Below are 19,985 nucleotides of genomic sequence, written 5' to 3' on the forward strand. Positions count from 1 at the left end.
AATAGCAAGTTCAAACAAGCATGGCAAAAGTGCAAAAGATATCAGCTTCACAGACTTAGTGAGAATAACAACATGCAAGGAATTAACATCAGGAAGCAATGTTTGGAGCAAGATAACAACATGCTACGGGATCAGGACATAGCAAAGCAAGGCATGGCATGAATCTACTCAAAGCATATAACAAAAGTCCCTTACTAGCCATAAGCCAAAAAGGATCAGAAAATATGATGGCACCCATGTAAACATAGCAAGTTTCGTTAACATATTCAGACTGTAGCAGAAAACTGGACATGGCAAAAACAGAGTTACGTCGGCATGTTGGCGAGCTCGATGCACTCACCACAAGGCATTGCATGACAAACTAAGCATACACCCAGCAACAAGACATGTTCAAGAAGCTAACCATGGAAAGAACCATCTCATAGCATGCAAGGATCAACTACAACAAACCTTGGCAAAATTGATTAACACGTAAACAATCTGCCAGGAACATTTTATAGCGAAAGTAGAGTAAGATTGAGTCATGCTAGGGTACTCCATAATTGCAAACAAAGACATGCATGGATAGAACCTAACAATATCTCAAAATCATCCTTACTGAACATGCTCAAAAGAGGCATGGATCACTCTGTAGCAACATGAATACACGGCATAAAAATAACATCAGGGAAAATACATGGTGTTCTGCTTTCACTCTTCTGCAGACATCATATTCATTCATGAACTAAGCAATCTCGCGCTTCATTCGAGTCCACCAATAATACTGCTTGAGGTCATGGTACATCTTTGTACTTCCAGGATGAATAGATAGGAGTGAATTGTGAGCCTCGTTCATAATGACGTTACGAAGGTCACCCTTAGGAACAACAATGCGATCCTCGAAGAATAATGTATCTTTGTCATCAAGGCGATAGCACTTATACTTGGGTTGGCTCTTGGCAATCCCAATCTTCAACTTCTTCACCATTGCATCAAGAAGTTGAGCCTCACGAATCTGATCTTCCAAAGTAGAAGAGACTTGGAGGTTGGCAAGGAATCCTTGAGGAACAACTTGGATATTAAGTTTGCGGAAAGCTTCACAAAGATCCGGTTGGAAGGGCTTGAGAATCAAACTGTTGCAGTAGTCTTCCTGCTCAAAGCGTCAGCAATGGCATTGGCCTTGCCTGGAGTATATTCGATACTCGGATTATACTCTTGAATCATCTCGACCCAACGAGTCTGCCTGAGGTTGAGGTTGGGTTGAGTGAAAATGTACTTGAGGCTCTTATGATCAGTGAAGATGTCCACTTTCCTTCCCAACAAGAGATGTCTCCATGTTAAAAGAGCATGGACAACTGCCGCCAACTCGAGGTCATGAGTGGGGTAGTTCTTTTCATTGGGCTTCAACTGGCGAGAGGTATAGGCCACAACTTTCTTCTCTTGCATTAACACAACACCGAGACCTTGAAGGGAAGCATCACAGAAAACCTCAAATGGTTTGGATTCATCAGGAGGAGTCAGAACTGGAGCTGTGACTAACTTCTCTTTGAGGGTGTTGAAAGCCACGTCACATTCAGGCGTCCACACATACTTCACATGCTTCTGGAGGAGGTTGGAAAGAGGCTTCGCGATCTTAGAGAAATTCTCAATGAATCTTCGACAATAGCTTGTGAGCCCAAGAAAGCTGCAGAGCTGCTTCACATTCTGAGGCGATTCCCAATTCACCATTGCAGACACCTTCTCAGGATTAACAGCTATGCCCTTGGCGGAGATGATATGCCCACGGTAGAGAACCTCATCGAGCCAAAACTCGCACTTTGAAAACTTTGCATAGAACTAATGTTCTCTGAGTTTGTCCAGCACCAATCTCAAATGCTTGGCATGGTCCTCTTTGTTCTTGGAAAAGACCAAAATGTCATCGAGATAGACCAAGACAAAGTCATTTGTGTAAGGGTTGAAGATGAAGTTCATCATGCGAGAGAATGTTGGAGGAGCATTGACAAGGCCGAAAGACATGACAGTGTATTCATAGGAACCATAGCTTGTTCTGAATGTTGTCTTGGGGATATCTTGTTCACGAATGCGAATCTGATGATAACCCATATGGAGGTAAAGCTTGGAGAATACTTGAGCACCTTTGAGTTGCTCAAAAAGCTCATTGATGTTGGGAAGTGGGTACTTGTTCTTTATGGTCTTCTTGTTCAATGGACGGTAGTCGACACAAAGTCGATCCGTTCCATCCTTCTTCTTGACAAAAAGAACACCACAACCCCATGGAGAAGAACTCGGTCGTATCAAACCCATACGCTCTTTTTCATCGAGTTGTTTCTTCAGCTCCTTCAACTCTTTCGATCCAAGCTTGTAAGGACGTTTGCAAACAGGTTCCGTGTCAGGCTCAAGATTGATGACGAATTCAACTGGCCGGTGAGGAGGCATTCCTGGAAGCTCTTCTGGAAAGACGTCTTGATATTCACAAACGACTGGAATCTGAGAGATGGCATTCAACTCTCCCTTCTCATTGAGAGAAAACAGTCGAATGGTATCATCACGAGCGGCAAAGACGATTACATCCTCAGACGAGTGTGTCAATTGAATCTGCCTGGCAGCACAATCAAGCTGAGCCTTGTGCTTAGAAAGCCAGTCCATGCCGAGAATTAGATCAATATCTGAGTTACCAAGAACAATTGGAGAAGCAAATTTGTAGTCACCCATCTTGATAGAAACATCCGGAACCATCATGCTAGAACTCAAACACTTAGCCGGAGAAACAACTTGCAATGCTTTAGGTAATGCCTTAGTGTCAAAGTTGTGCTTCGATGCAAATGGGAATGACATGAAAGAATGCGATGCACCAGAGTCAAAAAGAACTTTTGCAGGAATATCATTAACAGGAAGGTTACCCATGATCACTTCTAAAGAGTCCTCTGCTTGAGCTGCGTTCATCATGTTGACCTTTGCAAACTTGGGATTATGCTTGACCACTGCATTGCTAGCAGATCTCACAGGAGGAGGAGGCGGAAGACGCCTCTGGTTGAAGCATTTGTTTGCATAGTGACCCTTCTGCTGACACTTGTTGCACGTAACCTCTGAGAGCGGCCGGTGATACGGAGCACTTGACCTTGGAGCATGAGACGAAGCTTTGTTCTAAAAGCCTGGGTTGGGTGGGTGGGAAGATCCATTGCCACATTTGCTCTTCTGCTGATAAGGCTGACGGAACGAGGAGGATGACGCAACCAGAACTTTTGCTGCTTAGCTGCCACTTGAGTTGAAGAAGAAGAAGGAGTTGCATCCCTAACTCTCTTCTTAGAAGCATCGCACTTGAGCTGGGCAGCCTCTTTCTTTAGTGCCATGTTGTAGAACTCATCATACTGTTTTGGCTCAAAAAGCACGAGAGCTAGTTGCAGATCTTCTCTGAGGCCACCTCTGAATTGATAAGTCATGCTCTTCTCGTCAGGGACGTCTTGCTTGGCGAAACGAGCGAGCCTCTAGAACATGATGTTGTATTGGTAAACAGACAAGCTGCCTTGCTTCAGATTGCGGAACTCCTCGCGCTAACTCTCCACAACACTTTGAGGAATGTGGTGAGCTTTGAAGTCTCGATGGAAATCATCCCAGGTAATCACACGACCTCCTCTGGAATCTTTGTATTGTTGATACCACTCAGCAGCTTGGTCTTTGAGTTGGAATGAAGCAAACTTGACAAAATCCTCAGACCTGACATTGCTACACTCAAAATGTTTGCACGTATCCACGAGACAATTGTCAGCGTCTGTAGCCTCGACACAGTTACTGAAAGACTTCGGCTGGTTTGCGAGGAACTGGTTGAGGGTAGAAAACTGAGTTTGATTGTTGCCATGACCTTGATTTCCTTGGTTGCGCTCTTGCAAGAGTTGCATAAGCATCTGCGTGTTTCCGTTGGTGGCGGCCATCACAGCTTGCCATGCCTCCGGAAGTGGAGGTGGTGGCGGAGGTTCCGGATTCTGATGCATTGGAGGAGCCATCCTGAAGAGGGTGACATCCGTTAGCATCTTGAAAGCCATATATTCAAGCTGAATCAAATGGATCAAAATTGCAACATATAGCCTTAACATTCAAACAAGAATGAACGAATGAATTCCAAAGTAAATTATCACACTTCCATAAATTGAGAAGCCACTAAGATAGAGGTAGATGAATAAAACAACAAGGTACGGACATGAACAAATAATTGGTAAGGATCACCCACTCACAAACCAACTATCTGCGGCAAGAAATACTAGAGCTACATGAATTCCCACCTACGAAACTCCCGAAACTTTTCGGTTATGCAATCAGGTGTTGGGGATACAGGGGAAGCATAATATCTCACCCAAAACTAGCAAATCCTACATCCAGCTGCACCCATCCTTCAACACATAACCAAGAAACCTTCGGAAATCATTTACCTCAACCTTCAAAAAGCATCTGTTATATGAGTTATGGCAATACTCCCGAACTCCCGCCCCAGTACTGGGTGGCGTCGAGGTTATCTCACCAACAACTGCATAAAAGAGATTTCGATGTCGGCGAAACTCAGGTATTCCATAACTGTAACGATAAAATTGTGATGACAACACCTCGGAGCTCAACTCCCCGGGACACTGCCACAACCCCTAAATGTCAGGAGGCACGAAGAACAATGTTCTCGAAAACCATCGGAATGATTCCAAGATACCCGCGTGATCCTAAAAAAAATTCGTGAAAATTGAGAAGAGAAGAGTCAAAACTCTACGTCCGGATGCCTCACCAGAGCGACGAAGGGACTGAGGAGTAAAAAGAATCCTACTCTCCGATATATATAATCCTAAAAGACTCAAAACCTTTTTCTAGACTCAACAACGCCAGCGATTCGATCAAGCAGGGGGCTCCTAAGTCGGGGAAGGCTCTGATTACCAACTTGTAACACCCACGATGCGGCTATATCTCCCACGTGTCGGAGCACGACTTAGAGGCATAACCGTATTGTAGGCATGTCGCAAGAGGGGTAATCTTTACACATCTCATGTACAGAATAAGAAAGAGGTACAGAGTTGGCTTACAATCGCCACTTCACACAATACATAAATATAGCATTACATCATCCAGAATACAATCAAGGTCTGGCTACGGAACCAAAATAAAGACAACCCCAAATGTGATAGATCCCCGATCGCCCCAACTGGGCTCCACTACTGATCGTCTGGAAATGAAATGTAGTAACGTCCTGAATCCTCATCGAACTCCCACTTGAGTTCGATCGCATCCCCTGGAATGGCATCATCGGCACCTGCATCTGGTTTTGGAAGTAATCTGTGAGTCACGGGGACTCAGCAATCTCACACCCTCGTGATCAAGACCATTTAAGCTTATGGGAAGGAAAAGGTAGTTAGGTGGAGCTGCAACATGCACTAGCATATATGGTGGCTAACATACGCAAATGAGAGCGAGAATAGAAGGCAAAGCACGGTCGAGAAGCTACAAAGATCAAGAGGTGATCCTGAAAACTACTTAAGTTCAAGCATAACACAAGACCGTGTTCCCTTCCCGGACTCCGCCGAAAAGAGACCATCACGTCTACACACGCTGTTGATTCATTTTAATTAAGTTTAGTGTCAAGTTCTCTACAACCAGACATTAACAAATTCCCATCTGCCCATAATCGCGGGCACGGCTTTCGGAAGTTCAAAACCCTGTAGGGGTGTCCCAACTTAGCCCATCAAAAGCTCTCATGGTCAAGGAAGGATATTCCTTCTCCCAGGACGACCCGATCAGACTCGAAATCCCGGTTACAAGACATTTCGACAATGGTAAAACAAGACCAGCAAAGCCACCCGATGTGCCGACAAATCCCGAGAGGAGTCACACGAATCTCGTTCGCAGGGCAACACCAGATGAGACTAGCTACGGGTAAAACCAAACCTCAAGTTTCCCCAAGGTGGCCCTGCAGGCATCTCAGTTCGGAGCAACACTCAGAGGAGCACTGGCCCGGGGGGTTTAAAATAAAGATGACACTTCAGTCTGCGGAACCCAAGGGAAAAAGGCTTAGGTGGCAAATGGTAAAACCAAGGTTGGGCCTTGCTGGAGGAGTTTTATTCAAGGCGAACTGTCAAGGGGTTCCCATTATAACCCAACCGCATAAGGAACGCAAAATCAAGGAACATAACACCGGTATGACGGAAACTAAGGCGGCAAGAGTGGAACAAAACACCAGGCATAAGGCCGAGCCTTCCACCCTTTACCAAGTATATAGGTGCATTAAAGTAAACAAGATATAATAATGATATCCCAACAATAAACATGTTCCAACAAGGAACAAACTCCAATCTTCACCTGCAACTAGCAACGCTATAAGAGGGGTTGAGCAAAGCGGTAACATAGCCAAACAACGGTTTGCTAGGACAAGGTTGGTTAGAGGTTTGACATGGCAATGTGGGAGGCATGATAAAGCATGTGGTAGGTATCGTGGCATAGGCATAGCAATAGAGCGAGCATCTAGCAAGCAAAGAAAGAAGTGATTTCGAGGGAATGGTCATCTTGCCTGCAAAGTTCTCCGAGTTGACGTAAGCTTGATCCTCGTAAGCGTACTCAACGGGCTTCTTGATCACGAACTCATCTCCCGGATCTACCCAAAGCAAGAACAACAGAAAAGGAAACGACAATCAACCATGGTGCAATGTGCAAGCAACATGATGCAAAACATGGCATGACATGCGGGATGTGATATGCAATGCATATGCGTGCTCCGGAAGGAAAAGATTGAACCAGGCCTCAACTTGGCAAACCAAGAGTGCCGCTGGAAAGATGAGTTGATTTCGGTCGAAATCGATATAAAGATCACCGGAATCGGATGCACGGTTTGCAAAAGGCAAGCAAAACAAAAATGGCACTATTCTGCGATTAACAGCACGATGCCATCTAAAATGCAACAAGAAAATAAGCTACTGCAATCTAACATAGCAACAAAGCACATGGCAGTGATCCACTCAAGATGTTTGACAAAAGATAAACACTGAGCTATGACTAAATCACAAAATAGCAGGTTCAAACAAGCATGGCAAAAGTGCAAAAGATATCAGCTTCACAGACTTGGTGAAAATAACATGTTAGGAATTAACATCAGGAAGCAATGTTTGGAGCAAGATAACAGCATGCTACAGGATCAGGACATAGAAAATCAAGGCATGGCATGAATCTACTCAAGGCATATAACAAAAGTCCCTCATTGGCCATAAGCCAAAAAGGATCAGAAAATATGATGGCACCCATGTAAACATAGCAAGTTTCGTTAACAGATTCAGACTTTGCAGAAAACTGGACATGGCAAAAACAGAGTTACGTAGGCATGTTTGCGAGCTCGATGCACTCACCACAAGGCATTGCATGACAAACTAAGCATACACCCAGCAACAAGACATGTTCAAGAAGCTAACCATGGAAAGAACCATCTCATAGCATGCAAGGATCAACTACAACAACCTTGGCAAAATTGATTAACACGTAAACAATCTGCCAGGAACATTTTATAGCGAAAGTAGAGTAAGATTGAGTCATGCTAGGGTACTCCATAATTGCAAACAAAGACATGGATGGATAGAACCTAACAATATCTCAAAATCATCCTTACTGAACATGCTCAAAAGAGGCATGGATCACTCTCTAGCAACATGAATACATGGCATAAAAATAACATCAGGGAAAAGACTTAGTAGAATTCTAAGTCCCTGAAATCAGCAACATCACGAGAACAACTTTGCATGCTTGTGCTAGTCACCACATTGATCACAAAAAATACATGGCATATACCCCTGTAAAGATGGCATGGCATAGCCCAAAACACATGTAGGGCTCAAGTTCATAGGAGGCACACAATAATCATGGCAAAAATGACAAAAGCTCATAATCTGTTAAGAAATAGTAACTAACATTTTATAGCGCTCTTGCAACAGACATTAGGGCATCAAGATGGACTCAAACAAGCATGGTGCAATGGACTGAAATGAAGAGGACATCCTAACAAACAATTTGATATCTCACACGCGCAAAACGGAGCTACGGATGATAAGATATGGCCTGATGAACATAGCTAGAAAAAATATGTAGAAAAAGACTTAGACGAAAATAGAGGTCAACCCTAGTGGATCTGGATCCAGATCTGGCGCGCGGATTACGAATTTTTCCGGAGATGCTTCGCCGGAGTTGTGGAAGGAGGGGGCCGGAGCGAGGGAGCCGGTGGCCGGAGTCGAGGGAGCCGGTCCGGCGGGCGGCGAGATCTCCAGTGGAGACGGGCGCGGGGTCACCGGTCGCCGGACGGTGCAGGGCGGTGGAGGCCGGCGAGCGGGGCGACGGAGCACTCGGGCGCGGGGCGGCGGTGGCTGGCGGTGGACACGTGGCAGGCTGCGCGTGTCCGGCCTAGACGGACATGTCCGGTGGCGGCGGGGAAGAATTTTTAGGGTTTCACCGCGAATTTGGAGGAGGGGCACCTATTTATACATAGAAGGAGCTAGGAGAGTCCAAATGGAGTGCGGTTTTCGGCCACGCGATCGTGATTGAACGGCCGAGAGGATGGAGGGGGTTTGGATGGGTTTTGGGCCACTTTGGAGGCTGTTGGGCTGCAACACACACGAGGCCTATATGGTTCCTCGGTTAACCGTTGGAGTATCAAATGGACTCCAAATGGCATGAAACTTGACAGGCGGTCTACCGATGGTGTACCAAGGCCGCTTGGGAAATCTCATTCCAATCCGAGAACGTTTAACACCCGCACACGAAAAGAGGCAAAAAGGGGCGCCGGAGGACATGGGAGTGCCGGAATGCAAAATAGACAACGGGGAAATTGCTCGGATGCATGAGACGAACACGTATGCAAATGCAATGCACATGATGACATGATATGAGATGCCTGGCATGGACAAAATGCAAAACAAAGACAGAACCCAACCACGAGGGAATATCATAACTTAGAGCCGAAAATGGCAAGAGTTGGAATACAAATATGGCAAGTTACATATGGGGTGTTACATGCTACTTGGTGAAGGATGTACCAAACCATCAATGGATGGCAAGGAGTAACCACTTGGAAAGATTTTAAGTTGACTTTGCTAAAGCCTCGGTTTGTGTCCCAGAAATTGAAGCCTTCTAGAAAGGATATGAAGAAACCTTGTGCATTCAAGCTTTGTGGAGAAATAGGACACAACCATAAAGAACACAAGGATGAATGACCTAATTGTGAAGGAAGTCACCCAGATGAAGAATGCCCAACTAGGCAGATCACTTGTTTCTTGTGTGAAGGGACTACCCACTACCCTGCTCAGTGTCACATTTACCCCATGGTACAAAAAACTAACCAGCAGAAGAAAGAAGCAATGAAAGGAGCCCTCATGGAAATTTTAGAAGAATTTGTGATGAAGGAAGAGGTGGATGACACACCCGAAGAAGACCAACTTAAACCCTGCACCAAGTCTTGCTATTCATGTGGAGAAGAAGGACACATCTCCCTGAATTATTTGAATGGAGATCTAGTAGAATTCTCGAGAGACGAAGTAGAGTATGACCCACAGGAAATAGAATCCATGATTGGAACGGAAAAATCCAGGAAGAGAAATAGATTAGATTTCAGGAGGGACCTGAGTCATATCACATGTTTCAAGTGCAAGGAGTCGGGGCACTACTTCAGTAGTTGCCCAAAAAGGAAACCTCGAGACTTGTCAGAAGTAATATGTTTTCGTTGTAATGAAGTAGGGCACTTTGCCAGAGATTGTCCCAAGGAGAAGGAGACTTGTGATAATTAGTTGTGAGAAGTATAATGGTAGTAGTGAGAACATTTTACTTTATATTGAGGTGTTGAGTTGAGGCATGTAATGGAAGTGCAGGAGATTGTAATACTTTGAGAATCAATAAAGTTAGCATCGTTGGTAGTGATATGGATCTTATGAGTTGTTACTCTATGAAGAAGATTTTTGACCATTTTCGAGGATATGAGAAATATGGTATATGGATGAATTTGTGCATTTCAAGGGTGGTAGTACCCTGCGAGGACAATTGACCCCTGGAAAAGATAAGGATATTCCACCGAGTGGATTTCGGACAAAATGAGTACGAGTTTTGTCTCGATATGTGTGATACCCCAAGAGTATGAAGGGATGAAGTACTATTGGATATAGAGAAGGTATAATGTTGGTAATAAGGAGCAATTGTAACACCATGATGAGTCGGAGTAATCACGTCTTAGTTTGGTGCCAATAGAAGGAAGAGAGACAGTACAATTGGATGGATTTTAAGTATGCTAGGAAGCTGGATGTTGGAATAACGAGGAGTTGCCCCGATGATGAGTTCAAGGTTTACAAGTGATGAGATGGGACATAACTCACAGGCCCCAGGACCTGCCAAGAATCAAGCACACTCTTGCTGAAGGAAAAAAAACCCTGGAAGAAGTTACATCTATCAACACACGATCTTGCAGGAGTAACGCAAAAACCTGAGAGTTGTGAAGGTACGATAGATGTTTTGTTTGGCTTGCAGAATCAATGGATTTATTCGAACTTGGTTCGTCGACAAGAGAAATTCTGCAATGCTTGTGAGGATGACCGAGTGTTAGAATGCAATATTCGCTAAATCGTATACAAGGTAATGATTTGGGTGCGGGATGGATTGATCACCATACCGACTTACTCTTATTATTCGCCTTGCTATATGGGCTGGTAAATCTGAGTGACTTACCTATAGTAGAGAGATGACGATTAAAACCTTGTTTAAACCTTAGAATGGTAGGACAATTTTCCCTTGTACACGGCAGCTATTGCCAATCATAGGATATACGGTGAGAATGAAACCTAGACCCATTTCCTGTAGGAGAAACCATAAATTGTTGACCACCAGGAGATATCGATAGTTGTTTAGTATTGGTGCCAGACCCATCAGCTATGAAGACCCAATCATGGTATAACCTTGCCAAGATGAAAGGATGACCCAAGGATTGAGGAAAAAGGTTATGCCAGTACCGCAAGGTCCTAGAGAAGAAATTATCCTAAAGATCTGAGAGGATCGACACTGTCAACGAAAAGGAGGAAGTATATGAGTATTGATGGAACCGTGACTATGCTTCTAAGGGTGGTAGCACCCCAGACCCCCCCTCCTGCGACAATCGATGGATTTTGAGGAGACCCCCAAACCCTAACTTATTTCTTGCTAGCCTCTCCGAATCTCGGGGACGAGATTCATTTTAAGGGTGGTAGGTTTGTAACATCCCAAAATTCTAAATTTTGGAATATTATATTAAATAGATAGTTTTGATTGTTTGCTTGATTGTGATGAGTGAAATTGAGTGAAATTCAAAACTTTTGAAAGTTAAATGAGAGGGAATAAAAGGACTTTCCCAAACTTTCATCTTACTTTTATGATCTCCATGAATTCAAATTCTTTTCAAATACAAAACCCTAAAGAGAAGATGGCACGACTTCTTCCATTTATTTAAATGATAAAGGGTTTTGAAAAGTTTTGAATTCCATTTGGAAAGATTTCAAATTCAGAAACTTTAAGCAACTCAATGATTTTAATGAGAGAAGATAAATTGACTTCTTCAAATCATATGAAATATGAATTGGAAGTTTCAAAGAATCAAATTTAAAGTCCCCTTTGAAATTATTTTCAATTGGGAGTTATTTGGGTTATATTCAAATTATTTTTCTCCAAAAATAAAATATATGGAAATTAGGTTAAAATGATTCCCTACAATAGAAAATTGGAGAGAAATAAATTTGAAATTATTTTGGTATTTTTAAAATGATTTTTACAAGTTTTTATTGTAGCAATAGCACTGTTTGGTTTATTTGAATTTCTATGGATTTCATTTGATGCTAGAAAAATTTTCGTCTTATAGAAAATCTTTTTCTGAAAATTTTGATATATTATATGCCTATATAATATTTTAATTTATTTTGTTTTATTCTTTTATTTGTCTGAAAAAATATTAAAAAAACTTTCCTTCTTCGCCAAACTGGGTCGGCCCAGCTAGCCAGCCAGGCCGCGACCCAGCCCAGCCCCGCGCCGTCCCCGAGCACCCGCGGGAGTCCATTGCCCTCACGACACCGCCACCGACCTCGACGGCCATCCCGCCCCGGCCTGCTCTGCCCCCTCCCGCACGCCACCGCGCTGCCCCTCCCTCCATAAAAACTCGAGGCCCCGGCCCCGCCCCTCTCCCCTCGTTCGCCGCGCCCCGCCGCATCCCGCCATATCTGCGCCGCCTGTCGGTGTACTAGAGTAGGGGTACCCTAGTATCCCGAACTTGTGCACGGGCAGTCGCAGCACCCCGCGGCAAGGCTTGCCGCGGTGGCCGCCAAGACCCTCCGCGGCTACTTTGAAGACCATTCAAGAACAAAGTACTAAAACCAAGGCCCCGACAGGAGGAGCTTGCCGGGAAGGCCAACCAAGGCCCCGGCAAGAGAAGCTGGCCGGGAAGAAGACAAGACCCTGGCAAGAGGAGCTTGCCGGGAAGGCCACTCAAGGCATACCAAGAAAGCTTGCCGCGACGCGCCGCGCGTCCCGGCAAGGCCCGGTGAGCGACAAGCTCCCGAATACGACAAGGCGATGACCGCGGCAAGGAGCTTGCCGCGGGAAGCCCCCACTTCGTGCCCGCGCTCCAGCACACCTGCCAACGTGTCGCTCTGGGACCCTCCCAAGCACACGTGGCAGAGAGGACGTGCAGCTAGGGGTGCGCGGTGGCAAGCAGGCGCTGACAAGATAACCATCGTGGCAAACGGTGGCGTCCCTAGCGGTCCATTTCGGTACTGTTTAGGCGACACAGATGGGCAATTAATGCCCTTGTCCCCTGCCGCCAGGGTTAGGTATGATAACACTGTACAGGTAGCTGTACCAACCACCACTTTTACATTTTTGCCCCCCCGTTGCTATGTCGGTAACCCCTTGAGCATATAAAAGGAGGCCCGAGTGCAACGAGGGGGGAGCCAGTTCGTCCACTCACGCTCGGTCTTGCTAGCCGCCGGCGTGTACTGTAGCACTCCGCGCTCCCGAGCTAGGAATCAATACAAACCACAAAGCAGGAGTAGGGTTTTACGCATCCGTGCGGCCCGAACCTGGGTAAACCGCTCGTGTGCTTCGCCTCGATCTGCTCTTTGCGCGACCTCTGCCCCCCGCCGAACCGAAAGGGACCCGGTCCGCCGGTCCCATAGGTGCCCGTGGATCAGCAACCCCGGCATCTCTGGCGCGCCAGGTAGGGGGGCGTCGAAGTTGTGTGAACCAGATCCGGCGTTCTTGCGAGCTAGATCTTCATCACCTTCATCAACATGCCACCGAAGAAGAAAGTTTCGGAGGCAGCTGCTCCGTCCGCGCTGAGCCAGCCACCGCCGGAGCAAACGGTTGGTGGGGCAGGCGCCGGCGGAAGAACACGCGTCAACGAGGGGACTCACGGTGCTGCCCGGTCCCAGGACAAGGCTGCGCTGCCCACCGGCGGCGTAGCCGGCTCCCATAATGACCGGGCGCACTCCAAGACCTCGGCGTCCGTGCATGCACCGCGCCCATCTCAGGAGGCGCGGGACCGGCAGCGTCATGGTGCTCACGGTACCATGCGTTCGCTAGACCAAGATCGTGCTGGTGGATCTCGGAGCGCTCAGGACCACCGTGCACGTCAACCTGCTGGCGCGAGCAAGACACGGTCGCCTGGGCGAGATACTGCTCCTTCTAACGTAGTTAGAAGTCCGAGCATATCCCGCTCCTCGCACCGTTCGCCACCGCCACCCGCCACCACAGCAGAAGCGTTGGTGCGAGCTCAGCTGCTCCTAGACTACCCTCCAGCGGCGGACAGGGTCGACGACTGGAGGGCCACTATCCAGAGTCTCATCGGCTTCGCCAACGGCGACACTCCACGGCAGCCGAGCGCGTCTCAGCCGCGGCATGCCAGCCAGGCACGAGCCGGAGACGACAAGACTGGTGGGGGTGCAACTACTGTGCACTCTCCACCCCGAAGGCCAAGATCGTCGACTCGCCGGGTCCACCTCGACAGCGACTCCACCGCGTCGTCAGATCCACGAGCTCGTCGCGATCAGCGCCAAGTCCTTCAGGAACGACAAGAAGAAGACGCTCGTACTCGCATCGAGCGCCGGAGAGAAGCGCGGCGTCAATCAGACCAGCGCGCTGGGCCCGCTGTTGACATGCATGCGCCGGAGGAGCCAGGCAACTTGCCGTACGCGGTAGGTTGCCCTGCGTTCACTCGTGAGCTGCGGCAAGTCCAGTGGCCCAGTACGAAGAATTTCAAACCAGATGTACCCGAGAAGTACGACGGCAAGTCGCATCCATCGGAGTTCCTCAGCATCTACACCATCGCGGTGCATGCTGCTGGGGGGCGGGACGATAAGATCCTTGCCAACTACTTCCCGTTGGTGCTCAAGCCTAACGTCAGGTCCTGGCTCATGCACTTGCTGGACAACTCCATATCCTCCTGGGCTGATCTATGCCATCAGTTTGTCGGCGCCTTCACAGGCGGCCACAAACCGCATGGCCAAGAGAGCGATCTTCACCTGCTCGTCCAGAAGGAAGGAGAGCCCCTGCGCAAGTATATCCAGAGATTCAGCTGTGTACAGCACAACATCCCAAATATCCACCCTGCCGCGGTAATCAGCGCGTTCCATCAGAATGTGCGTAACCGCAGGATGCGGGAGGAGTTGGCGATGTGCAAGATTCGGGACGTCAGCGAGCTATATGCCCTGGCCGACAAGTGTGCACGCGCTGAGGAAGGGAGGAAATTCCCCAGAGAAAGCACTGGAGCAGGGGGATCTGACAGCGAGGATGCCGCCCCGGCAAAGAAAAACCGGCGGCGCAACAACAGGAAAAAGCAGAACAAGGAGGTGCTGGTCATTGAGCAGTCCGGCAGCGACAGCGGCGCCAAGCAAGCCCGGGTCCGTAGCTCCGGCAAGGAGATTGCCGCGTGCGCCAACTGCCAGGCTGAGGCAGCCGCCGACAAGCAGGACGGCTCCGACAAGCAATACTGCAAGATTCACCGCACCAAGGGCCATGACCTCCCGAGCTGCAAGAAAGTCGAGCAGCTTGTCCAGCAGCAAAGAGCTGAGTACGAGCGGCGCGACAAGGAGAGAGCCCAAGGAGGTGCTGGAGGATCCGGCAAGAAGCGCGCCGGACAAGGAGGACGCCGCGACAAGGCCAAGCAGCGGCAAGGGGACAGGCCTCCCCGCGGCCGCGACGACGACAAAGATGGATCTGCGCAGATGCACGAGGAGACACGGAAGAGAATGGTGCAGCGCCCAGTTTACTTTGTCAGTTCCCTCCTGCAGGGGGCTAGGTCAAGGTATTCTGGCGTGCAGAAATTGCTTTTCGGCCTTCTCATGGCCTCGAGAAAGCTACGCCATTACTTCCAAGCACATGAGATCACAGTCGTCACTCGCTTTCCGCTGAAAAGGATACTGCAGAATCCAGAAGCGACAGGTAGGATTGTTGAGTGGGCACTGGAACTGTCAAGCTTTGGCCTCAAGTTTGAAAGTACTTCAACTATCCAGAGCAGAGCATTGGCAGAATTTATAGCAGAATGGACGCCAACACCAGATGAAGAAATTCCAGAAACGAGCATCCCCGACAAGGAAGCAAGCAAAGAGTGGCTGATGTACTTTGATGGTGCCTTCTCGCTGCAAGGCGCCGGCGCTGGTGTGCTGCTTATCGCACCCACCGGAGAGCACCTCAAGTACATAGTCCAGATGCACTTTCCCAAGGAGCAAGCAACGAACAATACTGCAGAGTATGAGGGATTGCTTGCCGGTCTCAGGATCGCGGCAGACCTTGGGATCAAGAAGCTCATTGTCAGGGGTGACTCATAGCTCGTCGTCCGCCAAGTAAACAAGAATTATCAGAGTCCGTTGATGGAAGCTTACGTTGACGAAGTGAGGAAGCTAGAAGAACACTTTGACGGCCTACAAATGGAGCATGTTCCAAGAACTCAGAACGCCATTGCAGATGGCCTGTCAAAGTGTGCTGCACTTAAGTTACCTATGGAACCAGGGATCTTTGTGCTCAAGCTGACTCAACCGTCCGTAACACCATCAACTGGACAGAGCAGGAAAAGGAAGTTGATTTCTGGTGACTATTTGCCGGCAGAGCTTCCTGAAGCCGCCGCCAAGAGGGTCCCCAAGATTGACGCCAAGAGCGCTGAGGAGCAGTCTGCTCCGGCAAGCCCTAGGGTTTGTTCCGTTGAAGCAGAAGCTCCCGGCAAGTTTTGCTCCGGCAAGCTTGTCGGGGAACGTCAAGCTCCGGCAGAGCCACAGATTCTCGCCGTAGAAGCGGATGTTCCCGCAGCAACAGAGTTGCCTTTAGTCCTTGTTGTCGAGCCACAAGCTCCAACATGGGCGCAGCAGATTGTCCGTTTCCTTCAGACAGGAGAACTTCCCGAAGAGCAAGGAGAAGCGGAAAGAGTAGCCCGGCAGTCAAGTATGTACCAGTTTGTCGACAAGACACTGTACAGAAGAAGACTCAACGGGGTGAAATTGAAGTGTATTCCCCGGGAAGACAGACAAAAGCTGTTGGCAGAGATACACGGAGGCATATGTGGTCACCACATTGGCGCGAGAGCACTTGTCGGCAAAGCGTTCCGGTAAGGTTTCTTCTGGCCAACAGCCCTCCAGGATGCAACTGCACAAGTAACCAAGTGTGAAGCGTGCCAGTTCCATTCCAAGCAGATACACCAGCCAGCTCAAGCTCTGCAGACGATCCCTTTATCCTGGCCATTTTTGGTCTGGGGGATCGACATCCTCGGCCCCTTTCCCCGAGCTGTCGGGGGCTTTGAGTACTTGTACGTTGCAATCGACAAGTTCACAAAGTGGCCGGAAGTGGAACCAGTGAGGAAGGTGACCGCACAGTCAGCCGTCAAGTTCTTCAGGTCGATTGTCTGCCGCTTCAGGATCCCTAACAGGATAATCACCGACAACGGAACACAATTCACGAGCCGCACCTTCATGCAGTACGTCCAAGATCTTGGCGCCAAGGTCTGTTTCGCTTCTGTTGCTCACCCGAGAAGCAACGGTCAAGCGGAGAGGGCAAATGCTGAAGTGCTGCGCGGGCTCAAGACCAGAACTTTCGACAAGCTGCACAAGTGCGGAAGAAACTGGATCGAGGAGCTGCCGGTGGCTCTTTGGTCGATCAGAACGACGCCAAATCGACCCACTGGATAGACACCCTTTGCTCTAGTCTATGGAGCAGAGGCAGTTACCCCCACGGAACTCGTATACGGGTCACCTCGAGTGCTCGCTTATGATGAGCTCGAGCAAGAGCGGCTGCGGTAAGATGACGCGCTGCTCCTTGAGGAAGACCGTCTCCAGGCTGCTGTGCGAGCTGCTCGCTACCAGCAAGCTCTGCGCCGCAGAGTCAATGCCAGGAGTCTCGAGGAAGGCGACCTTGTTCTTCGGCGCGTTCAGTCGGCCAAGAATTCCAACAAGTTGACGCCAAAGTGGGAAGGCCCTTACCGGGTGAAGCGAGTCACAAGGCCTGGCGCTGTCCGCCTTGAGACCGAAGATGGCGTACCAGTGAGCAACTCCTAGAACATCGAGCATCTTCGTAAGTTTTACCCGTAAGGCGCGGTTGTCGGACCCCGTCCGGCAACCACCTTTCTGTACAAGTCTTGCCGCTGTTGCATGTAATCGTTTGTACAGAGCCAGGCGCAGACCCTGAGCACCAGTAACCGAAGCGCTGATCACCCCGGGGTTAGAGCATGCATGCTAGGTCGAGTCTCGTCCTTGGTTAGGGTTGATAGTGCCTAACAGCGGCTAACCCCTAGCTTAGAGGTCGAGAGACCGTCCCTTCTCTTTTCCTTCGTCGCAGGGCTCGCATATCCTGGCCGGGCCGCGTGAGGGCGAGAAGGAGAAGAAGGGCGCACCGGCACCTGAGCCCCGGTAAACCGGTGTTGCTGGGGGCTGCGGGTGCCAAGATTTATCCACGGCAAGCCTGAGTTGCCGGGGGCTGCGATATCAGATAAGTCTTTCGTCCCTCTTCATGCATCCTCTTATGGACTGGGGAATGCTAAAACCTCGTTTCTTCCCGAAAAATGCCATGCTCCCTCAGCTCTAGGCCCTGGGGCTCGTTCCCGGGGCCGAGTTTGGTTGTAGTCGCGGCAGCAAAGGGATAAAACGAGGAGGCCGCACCCACCTCGTTCCCGCCTCCGTCAAAGGCGCGGGAAAGGTCGAGCGACGTGGGAAGGCGGCAGGGCCTATTGCCGGGAGATGAAATGTCTGTCCGAGGGACAACAAGGATTTGCTCCTTGGCGTGGGTTCAACCCGCGAGACAAATAACCCGACAAACATCCCCTTTTCATTAAAAAAACATCCCACTCAGGTACAGTCCATAGAGGGTGAAAAACATGAAAGAGAGGATTACAAGTTTTAAATGCAGCTAAGGCCCGAAGGCTTACAAATTAAAAAGATAAGGTGCCCGTAATCCCTTTCCTGTCCCTCTCTTCAGGAGGTAGGTCAAGGAGGCGAAAAGGGGAAAAGAGGCGCCTAGGCGAGCTACGGGTGCCAGAAGACACCAAGAGAACATCCCGGGAGCCGTCCGAAGGCTGGACGATGATGCGGCGCCGGAAGCGGGGCTCGAAGACGGGGCGGTAGGACGTCAGCACGCTGTCGAGGGCACCACGCCCTCGTACTCCGACCTGACGGCCTTGTCGCCAGCCCCCTTCCCCTTCCATAGCCTCCCTACGCCAGCCGCCCAAGGAGAGGACCCCGGGGAGTTCAAGGAGCTGGCGACGCGGATGATGGGGTCGCCGGTGCCACGCGAAGCGGCGCCCGACACCTAGTCGGACCCGCCATCCCGCCGCCCGTTACCCTCATCGTCGCTGTCGCTCTCCTCCTCGTCGCTATCGCTCGAGGAGGAGCCTTCACTATCGGAGGAGCTGTCCACGCAGCACTTCGCCCGAGTGCCAAAGCACCCGAAGACCTTGACGGAGAGGAGATCACCCTCCATCAACTTAAAATGGAGGGTGAGCCCCCCGTCAGGCTGTGGATACGGGCGAACGTCTTCCACCCTCGATCCAGATACATCACATTGGGGGCTGGGAATACAACGCGGACTCGCGTGCCGCTGATCCCACAGCCCCTCATGTGTAGTCTCAGTGTTTCGGGCGGATCCAACTCCATCTCGCTCGCAAATGGAGCTGGAAGCCGAAGGTGACGACGAGGCGCCCGGTGCAGCCTGGCGAAGAACTCGCAAGGGTCGTCCCCTATATGGACCGCCGTGGGGGGAGGAATCGCCGGCGGAGGCGAAGCTGGCGCGCCGCCCCGTCCGCCTCTTCCCCGAACGCCTCGACCTCGTCCTCGACCTCGTCCACGACCTCGCCCCCTCCCTCTTCCCCTTATGGCTGGCTCTACCACAACGGGCGCGGGAGAGGGAGAGGTACGCTGTCTGGCGGCGACCCTCGCCGCCACCGATGAAGGGCCAGGGTTCCCTTTCTCCATGGCGAATGGGAGAAAGGGGAGCAGAAGCTGAAGAAAGGAAGAGATGAGAGAGTGCGGGTTTCTGCGCTCCCCTCCCGCTCTTTATAAAGGAGTGAGGTGGGGGCTCGGCCGCCCCGCTCGGCGAATCAAGGCACGGGGAGAGCAGGGAATCGGGGCCAACCCGCTGCCTCTGCTCGCGACAGCCCAGATTCCCACTCCCACCGTCCACGACTCCAAGCGCATGGGAGCCGCGTGGTGGGGATGCAGAGCTGAGGCGACGGATGAGGCGGCCTCGCCCCACCCCGTGATCGCAGGGAGCGGGCGCCTCGAAAACCGCGCACCAGCCCCGTCCAGTAAATGCACCACACCCCCACGCCTACCTCCGTTTAGGTAGGAGGGCGCGAACCGTCCCCTTCATCATGGCTTGACGCATGCCTACGGGGCTGAGCCCCGCGCACGCCGCCCACGTCACCCACGACGCCGCGTTTGGCGCGTGCCGTTCCGGGCGTGCGCGATGGAAGCGGGGAATGCGGCGTGACCTAGGCCGCGCGTGCCCGTGCACTGTTTTGGGCCTGG

This window comes from Triticum urartu, chromosome 6A, assembly GCF_056163025.1.
Source record: "Triticum urartu cultivar PI428250 chromosome 6A, HENAU_Tu73, whole genome shotgun sequence".
NCBI classification, from domain to species: Eukaryota; Viridiplantae; Streptophyta; class Magnoliopsida; order Poales; family Poaceae; genus Triticum; species Triticum urartu.